This window comes from Anas platyrhynchos, chromosome 14, assembly GCF_047663525.1.
Source record: "Anas platyrhynchos isolate ZD024472 breed Pekin duck chromosome 14, IASCAAS_PekinDuck_T2T, whole genome shotgun sequence".
NCBI lineage: Eukaryota > Metazoa > Chordata > Aves > Anseriformes > Anatidae > Anas > Anas platyrhynchos.
This window is the reverse complement of record NC_092600.1, coordinates 13269566-13278960: the sequence shown is the minus strand read 5'-3', so window position 1 is coordinate 13278960 and position 9395 is coordinate 13269566. Positions and strand designations below refer to the sequence as shown.

The following is a 9395-nucleotide window of genomic DNA, read 5'->3' as shown; positions in this document are numbered from 1 at the left end:
TGACTCCTGAAGGATCGCTTCAAACTTGGCTCTATCCCAACCCTGGCATGTAGCCAGGGACGTCAGGAGCCAGCCACTCTGAATTTGGGCCCTCTGCTCCGCCTTGGATGACCAGCTGAGGCACCCAGCTCCCTCCAGCTCTGTGCTCGCTGCAGCATCTCCTTCCTGAGCAGCGAATGCAGCAAAGGCTGTTTGATGCAGCCCTCTTCATCCGCCAGCACCATCAAGTGGAGTCTAGCCCAGGCTTCAATTAGGGATGTGATGCTGGAATTAAGTTTGAGCAGAGGTGGGTGTCTTCCAGGTCGAAATCTTGCCAGGCCACTGGAGTGGGTCCAAAAGCCAGCACTGCAGACTCATGGCACTCAGAGGAAATTCTGCGTTTTAAAGACGTTCATGTATATTAAGGAAGGGAACAGTACCCGCACCACCCAAGCTGCCCTTTTCTTTCTTTATGTGTTGTGTGAAATACAAAGGGATAGTTGATGCTGTACTTGCCAAAGCCTCGTGTACATCCTGGCCAAAACAGTTTTGTAGCTCTGCATGCAGCAACTGCTTCTCTGCACCGGGTGAGCTCAATTCGTGTGCACAGCCTGCGAGTCTGCACGAGTGCCTTGGGGCTTGCAAAGGCATCCTATCAATAAATGATAATGATTCCTGAGCGCGAGAGCAAACTAACAAGTTCACCGAGTCCCAGGTGCTCCCAGCACACCAGGGAGAGCTCCCTGAGGCCAGGCAGGGGAAGGATCCGGCCCTGCCGTGTGTCAGGGCTTTGGTGTTCAGCCTGGGGACCGGCAGCTGGTGTCTCGGTGGGCAGGAGAGCAGGGGGGGAGCACTGCCTGCAAGGCATCCCCCCTCTGTGTGAGCAGGGGCGTGTGATGTGAGTGCTGAGTGCTGCCAGGAGGACGCCGTGTTGAGGTCTAATCCATGGTGAGTTCATAAGCAGGACCAGAGACACTCGTGGCCTTTTCTCCGGTACCCCCAGGCCCCTCCGCAGATCACGAACCCTATTTTTAGCTTTTCCTATCTCAGCAAGACCTTGTGAAAATCTTTGGATGCTACTGGAGAGAGGCTGGGACTTAAAGCCCCTTGCAAGAGCTGGGTAAGTACACGGACATTTGGAGGTGTTCCCAGAGCCCTGCAGTGTTTCATAACCTTTGCCGTGTTGGAGAATTGCTCTTGGTAGTGGTGACCCCTCTATCTGCATGTGTGTGTCAACAGCTGGTGTGCAAGCATTGTGCCATGGTGCTGCTGAGCGTATTCCAGCCAGTTGTTAGGAAACAGATAATGCCACAAAAGCCCTGGAAGACAATTAAGGTCTATTAGTTAGCATCAGCAGGAGGAACAAGACTCCATGGGTCCAGGTATAAAAAGCATTAGAAAAACAAAATAAAAGGCAAAATCAATTTAAACTCCAAGTGATAAACATGTCAAAGTGGTTATAAGTTATGCACTTGCAAGTTGTATAAGATACATCTGGAGAAAAAGGAGCAAAATCCTTTGCAACTCAAGTAACTGAATAAGAATATTAAATATGCCAAAGGGCAAAATTTACAGCACAAAATTTCCACAGTCTTCCATGGGTGCTTGGTACAGCTGGGCAGGTAACACTTTGCTTTGTATCTCAGTATCATGATGGCACAAAAGCTGAGTTTCATTTGTAAGACAAAGATCACCAGCACCATTTCTGTTATCGAGTGAGTTCATCCAGTAGGCAAAGCTTCTGCTGAACCTAATGTCATTTGTACTTTGGGCACCACATTTGCCTGTTCTTATACCTGGGCAGGCTTCCCAGGCAGAATTTAGCCACAGGAGAGAATTACCCATTTTTCCCAAGCAAATCCAGGCATTGCACAAGTCCTTGCTTGTATTTGTGGGTGTTAAAAAAGAGGAGAGCTCAAAGAAAGGAAGCCAGGACAGATCTGTACAAGAGCTGTTTTCCTTTTTAGTTGCTCTATCTCCAGAAGAAAATATTAACATTTTCTAGAGAAAGGAGATACTTTTTTTTAGAAAAGGTTAATTAAAAACCAAAACCAAAACCAGAACATTGTATTTCTCTGAATGGAAAAAATAAATGGCCCCATTGGGATGAGATGCATGGGACTGGGCTGAACTGTTAATGAACCAGGTGCTGGTGTGGATGTGGCTTCACTCTGCTCAGAGATGGAGCATCATCCTCTGTCCTTGTAGCTGCTGAACTTCCCTTACGTACTGATTTCTGCCCGTGTCAAGGAGACCCAGCCTGAAGCACAGAGATGTTAACAGTCTTTGTGAGATCAAGTCTTTTCTCCAAACCTTTATAAAAAGCATTTAATTCCAAGTTCTTGCAACCTGACTCCCACATATGCCCCATTCAGACCAGGTGGAGATTCCAGCAATTGCTTCTTTGCGAGGGAGGCAACAAGCAGCATTCCCTGCTGCTGGGCAGTGCAAGAAAACACCCAACTACCGAGGACTTTTTCCTGAAAATCTACAAAACCCCACTATGGCTGACACCCAAGAGGTGGCGATTCCCACTGTGCTGTGCAAACTCCTCAAGGTTTATTTAGGAAAACAGCTTCTGGGTCGGCCTCGGTGTTGTGTAGGGTGTGAGAGGGCCAGCGCCGTGCCTTGGTCAGCAAACAGGGCTGAGCACAGTTCAAGCACTCTGTGTTCCTGCGAGCTTTTAGATCAGCTTAAACTGTTTAAGCAGCTGCGCTGCAGTTTAAGATTAAGCTGGTCTTTTGAGCAATCTAAGCAGTTTAAAATACTCTAAAGGCTTAACATTATAGCCAGTTTAAGTTGCTGTAGGGGCTTAAAGCAGTGATGTGCAGCCAGTTTCTTAACAGGGTTTTCCACAAAATGTGTCTTCATAGCCTGTGATAAGCCCTGCGGATCAGGGTGTGCGTGTTTGCATGGGGCACTCTCGTTGTCTGCTCGTGGGCATCTCGTCCTGACCTCGCACGTCCTCGCCCGGTTGCGTGCCCCTGCCCCCTGGCTCGGGCTGGCGGCATCCTCCTCCTCTCGCAGACACACCTGATGCCCAGGGAAGGCCTGCTTCTTCACACCCACAATGAAGAGAGAAAATCACCTCCGTTTGACAGGGCTGCCTGCTGTGGGAACCTTTGGGGCAGAGCTCTGCAGCCCGGGGAGCTCGCCTGGTTCTGTGGGGCCGTCGGAGTGGAGCCCCTGCCAAGCCCTATGGCTGCCCTTCAAGGACCACGGAAGCTAAAGGGGGCTTATGTTGCTTTAACTCTGCCTTAGGATCTGCTACAGTCTTAAGGCGTTTAAGTCCTTATGTGACACTAAGGGTTTAAGGTTTTATGCAGCTTTAAAGTGGCTTAAATGCTCCCTCACCTTTCAGGAGGGACGCAGAGTGCTGCTGGCACATTGGAGCGGTGACGGGGCTTTGCTGAAGGTCCCCCAGGCCCAACCTTTGTGGCGTGGCTCCTGTGACCACAGCATTCCCGTCCTGGGCCCCAGCATGCTGCTTCACAAGGTGGGGCCCTCTTTTTTTCCCTAAAGGGCCGTGGTGGCACCTGGCGACCCTGCCCCTCACTGACACTGGGGACGGAGAGCAGTGCTTGTGGTTTTCTGGGTCAAATCCATCCCCAGAGGATCCCCTGCCCCATCCCTGGTGGGACCAGGGCTGGGCTAATCCCATGCTGCTGACACTAACCCATCTCTGAGGCTTTTAGGGTGGCAGAAATTGTCCCCACAGAGAAGTCTACTGGGCAGGTGCAGATTTGGTTTATGTGATGTATGGGACAAGTAATGGGGGCTGTGGTGCACTCACTGTCATGAGTGAAGCAGTGCCTGCTCGGGGGGGTTAGCACAGTGCACCGGTAAAGCCCCCACTGACCTGCTGGTCTTTTGTAAATGGGACTTTGTTGTCTCCTCTGCAGCCTCCTGTGGCCTGGAGGAAGGCACGGAGGGAGAAACAAGCCTGCCTGGCCATCCCCTGGGGCTGCATTAATGCTGGAAGGATGCTCCAGGATGCAACATCCTGTAAAGAAGGATGCAGGTGGAAAATGTAGGGACTCTCTGATGGGTGTCACCAAGCTTTGGATCCAGACACATCAAGTGGTCAATTTGCAGCCCAGCCTGAACTTCTCACCTGGGTCTTTAAGAGATAAGGAGGCCAACCAGTGAGTAATCCTCCTGCCATCAGCCTTTGCAGCTTCAGCAGCGCATGGGAAGCCGTATACATCACCCAAACAAAAGGGACTGCCTACGTCCCACTGCTCCTTGTGCTACTTGAAGATGTCCAAGCTTGGAGATCTTTGTGTGCACAACATTATTAGCTGTATCTTCACATGACACCGCATTTGGGGCAGGTTCCCAGTACTAATGGGTGCTGCTTTCCTGCCCTCTGTGCTGCTCCGAGCTCTGCAGAGCATGCAATATTTTTATAAATTCTGGGCACCGGCTGATCCTCCTCTTTTTCCAAACAGAGTGGGCGAGTCTGTTAACTTTGCATTCCCATGTCCTTCCTCCTGATAGAGAAGTGATGAAAGTATAGAAAAAGAGCAGTTTTTAAATAACATGACTCAAAATGCATTCACAGGTTACCACAAATGAAGTCACAGAAATTGCCGCTTGCAAATTTGTGATTTGTGTTATTTGTGACAGCAGAGAACATTGCTGCTAGGGCAGGTGGAGCAAGTGGACACCTTGGAAAAACACCACATCATATTTTTTCTACACATCTATTTATCCTGTGTGTGGAATATGAGCACAGAGCTCCCAAACCAAACAGCCCAGCCGTGATATCACACTATCCAGATCAGTCAGAGCTGGCTTGAAATTGATTGACCTGTGAGGTGCACACTCGTGATGCATGGAGAACCATATACTTCCTTATATACTCCGGATTTTTCATGCCAGGATGCTGCTGTGGATGTCACTATCCAAACAGCTATGCTTGAAAGTGCCCATAATAGCAAAGAATTCATTGTTATCTAAACAAAAGCCTGCATGTCAGGTACAAAAGTGTGTCTAATAGCCGTCATTTTCCCTTCACTCCCTGCAAATCTGGCCACTCGAAATGAGCAGCTTTTGTGCTTTGAGGAGTGGCAGAGGTTGCACAGGAACATGAGGAGCTTGTGGTTTGCCCAAAATTTCTGCAAACCAGATGCTCATTCAAATGCATCTTTGTGGAGAGAGTTTGTGCTCCAATGTTTGTATTTCTTGTACCTTTAGCAGGTCTAGCTCCACCATCACAGGTTTTGGGTGGGAGACTGCTTGCCATCAGGTGTGAGGTGTGTTTCTCAGCAGGATCTGGCCACCTATAGACCATTTGTGCCTCTGAAAACTCCCCCGGTGGGGCATCTCTGACACAACACTGGCAAATCCTGGTGAACAAAGAGACTTCATTTGTATCTGATTTCTTTAAAGTGTCTCCCTATTTCATTGTTTTAACACCTATCTGAACCAAATCTGCAAGAAATATTTGGGAAACAAATGAATCTGTTAAGGATTTTGCACCAAGCGCTATCAGCAGTGGCAGAGAAAGCTCATTATCTGCTCCCTAATGAGCCACCCAGCGGGACAAGGAAAGCTGAGGCTAATAAGACACCAAAACTGAGCAGAATGAAACCCTCCAATTTTCAAAGAGGAAAAATTTGGAAGGACTCAGCAGAAACTGCACAGAAGGGGTTTGAGTGATCAGCTCTGCAGAACCTTCCCTTGCCTGCCAGGCACCCAGGTGTCCATCCAGAGCTGCCCCCTGCCCAGCATCTCCCTCTCCTGCCAGGCTGGGGATGTGGACCTGGAGCTCTGGGGTGGGGGCAGAGGGTACATTAGATGGTGTGATCCACTGGCATGGTTCCAGCCTGTTTTGTGCCATTTCTGTGATGCAACTGCCAGAGCCAAATCTGAGACCTGCTGCTCCTGTGCTCTAACCAGGGAGCGGATTGAACCCGGTGGTGCAGCATGGAAGTCCCCTCTTGCTCACAGTGACCCTGGTGAGATTCTTTGCCAGGTGCCTGGGCTGTTGTGCTGATGTTCTGCCCCTCCTTGCTGCATTGACTCTTCCCATATCAGGTGGACTTTCAGGGACTGACCAGAGCTTGTGGGACCTGCAGGAGGATTGAGCCCTGGGACATCCCTGGGCTTTGCCTTGCAGGCACAATGCCATGGAAGAGCTTTTGCAGGACCTTTGCAGGATTCACCAAGATGGCTTTCACTGTCTGCAGATGTTTATGTCTGCAGCTGTAGAGGCAGAAATACATCCACATTTGCATGTGCAAACGCAGAATCAGCAGATCTCCATGGGAGAGCTCTTTGTTGGGCGTCCCAGTATTTGCCATCTGCCTCTGGACCAGAGGTGCGTGCATCCCCAGCTCCCATTTCCTCTCCACCAGAGCTGATTTGCGTGAACATGCTGCAACACACCTCAGGTGGAAGCTGCACCTTATGTTTCTGGCTGCTACACTTGCTGCTAGCTGAGCACAGCCGAAGGTGGGGAGCGGTGCCCTCCTCATGCCCGTGAGCTTTTCATCTCCTGCGCACGCACCCAGCATCCGCCCTGCGTGCCTTCCCCTGACCCTGTGTACTGGCCAGGAGAGACCTAGGCTGAGCAGGAGGATGCTGCTCGGATGCACAACCACTTGAGTGATGCCTTGGCCACCTGCGGCAGAGCTGAGTGTCATGCTGAGTGCAGGGGTGCAGGATGTGATCAGGCAGCTGCAGCTAATGCTACAGCCGAATGCAGGATGAATCCTCCAGCATGGATGGCAGCACGGAGGGCAGGTGGGGACACTGCCGCTCTGTGCACTTTGCCTTCTCAAACACATCGTCTCTTGCACGGACATTTTCACACCCTGGATGGGGGCATGATGCTTCTCCGTGTCCCTGCAGGCACTGGCACCCACAGCCCTGGTCACAGGCACAGGGTTATGATAGAAAATGCAGAAATGGTAAAGTGTGAAAAAGCCGAGTGTGAATCCGTCCCTCTCTGATGCCTGGTGCTACGCCTGCAGTATTGGCAGCCTTTCCCTGCTGCTGCTGAAAGGAATATCTGCTGTCTCTTTTCACATAAGCACACGTGCTTGAGCACCCCATGGCCAAAGGGAGTGCAGCACGACTGCGACACGCCCTGCCCTCCCCACAGATGTGTGCAGATGCACAGCGCACACCCAGCAGGGCATGCACAAGAGTGGGAGCACATGTGTATGGAGGTTCAGGCACAACTGTGCAGCTGCACACACAATTTTGTGTTAATAAATGTGCCAACATGCACAATTTTGTGTGTGCATATGTGCACATGGGTACATGCACAGGTGTGCAAACACACACATATGCATGCAGACGTGCACATACATGACCACGTGCACGCACACATGCACACATGTATTTGCATATGCACACACACACATGCACAAGCATGCACACACACATCCATGCATGCACACGTCCACAAACATGCACACATGCATCCATGCACTCACACACCTGTGCACATGCAGACAAGCACACACACCCCCATGCACAAACACACAGACATGCACACACACGTGCACGTGTCCCTCCCAGACCTCTCCATGGTGCCAACCCATCTCCCTCCACTCCAGGGCCCTGGGGTCGCCATGCACACCCCACCCCGGTGCAGCGCAGCATCACTGCCCCCCCGCATGCAGTTGCCATGGCAATGCCTGGGCCGCCCTGCGGAGGATAACGCCGAGCATCCACCCCTTCCCCACCCGCCATGGACAACTCCGTGCATCCCCGACCCAAGCAGAAGCATGCACTATTCTGGACCACTGGAGCACCCTGCACGTCCCTCACTTGGTTATTTCATGTCAGGCTCTGGCCTGCTGCCATTAGGCTGCATGGCTGGGAATGCATCAGCGAAAACTCAGGGTGGGTCGAGGATGGTTGGTTTTGCTTCCCAGAAATGTTATTGAGATATTATCTGACAACACTGGGAAAAAAAAGTAAAAGACAAAAAAAAAAAAAAAAAGCCTCCCATGCTAGTGGCATGGTAAAAGTGTTTCTGAACCCGCTGTATAATTGCTCACCGTCATTAAGAAGGATCAAAGATAGGCCGAACCATTTGAAAATGTGTCTGGAGACGCAGCCCATAAGCTCTGTCTCATAACAGACATTTAATAGTTAGGTGATTAATATGAAAGTGCTTCTTCCTTCAAATATCAATATTAACTTGAACTTTGCCTTAAGTAGCTTGAGCCTATATTTGAAAAAGCATATTGGTTAATGTGTTAAATAAAAATCAGTCATTTCATACTGTAATCTTTCTGCTATAATCTTTTCCTTTGACTCCTTTTCATTTCAGTCCCTCAAGTAATGACTCAAGACCATTTTTCTGCACACGAATATACAAAGGAAAGCGTGAAGTCACCCGCAGCCTGCGAAGCTGAATTCCCAGTTCTCGAGGCAAAGGAACAAGGGGCAAGCTGAGAGCTCAGGGGCCGCCGTGGTTGCACGCCAGCGATTAACGGAGCCGCTTCATCAGCAAACACGTGTGGAACAGAACCAAGACTGCAAATATTTCATAAAAAGAGAAAGGGCTAAATGAATCGAGTAAAATGTTTGCTGTGAATTGCTTGGCTGCTCGTAACTGGAAGGCTGCATTTCTACAGCCCAGTATGAATTCTTTTTTTTTTTTTTTTTAATTTTGCTTTTCCTTTCAGCAAAACCACCAACATCTCAGGATCCGAGCCGTGCCTTGCTGATGGTTTGGGGTGATATTTTCCTCTGCACCATTGGGCTGTTATTAATGAACTGCCAAACCTGGGGAAAAAAATGGACCCAAGTGTGTCCGCACAGCTACATAGCTTCCATTAATTCACCGTAGGTCTATAGGTTACCTGGTTTCCTCATGAAAAGAACAAACTTTGAGGCCATGGTGAAACTCCGCAGGGCTGAGGCTTGGGTTCTCCTGGGGGTCAGAGCACACTGGTGCCTGGGCTGAGCTCTCGGCCAGGAGCTGTGCTGCCTCCTTACCCCACAGCGTGCCCAGAGGTGGGGAATGGGCAGCTCCTGCTGGCCCCCATGGCACCCGCCCTTCCTTGCCACGACTGCAGCAGTTTGTGTGCTCAGGAAACAGTGACCGGAGGGGTTTTCTGCACAAGATGCACACAGCTTCAAGCAGGGGTTGTCTGCTGGGGCATGAGCTGGTGGGACCCTTCCCAAAGAAGTTTCCTCCAGGTGTACTGGATGAAAGGATCCAAGGAGTAGCTGAGCATGGGCAGCTGGGTGTTTGCTAGGGCTCTGATTCGAAAAGGGCCAGGGCATTTGGGGACAAAACCAGGCAGGCTGGGTGTAAACCAGTCTGGTGGTAAGCAGACTGGGCATGTGGGATCCCTGGAGCAGGAGAAATCACACGGCTGAAATGCAAAGGCTGGAGATGCAAATCCGTTGCCAGAGGAGCACATGATGGGAGTCAAATGAATGAC

At 50.4% G+C, this 9395-nt stretch overlaps 1 long non-coding RNA gene across 1 annotated transcript; it reads left to right on the top strand.

Annotated features, from left to right (window-relative positions):
• Positions 1 to 719: 719 nt before the first annotated feature.
• On the top strand, positions 720 to 8539 carry LOC139998668 (uncharacterized). The gene is made up of 2 exons (XR_011803376.1): positions 720 to 1099; positions 8273 to 8539. It is a non-coding gene; the product is annotated as an uncharacterized lncRNA (long non-coding RNA).
• The last annotated feature ends 856 nt before the right edge of the window (positions 8540 to 9395 follow it).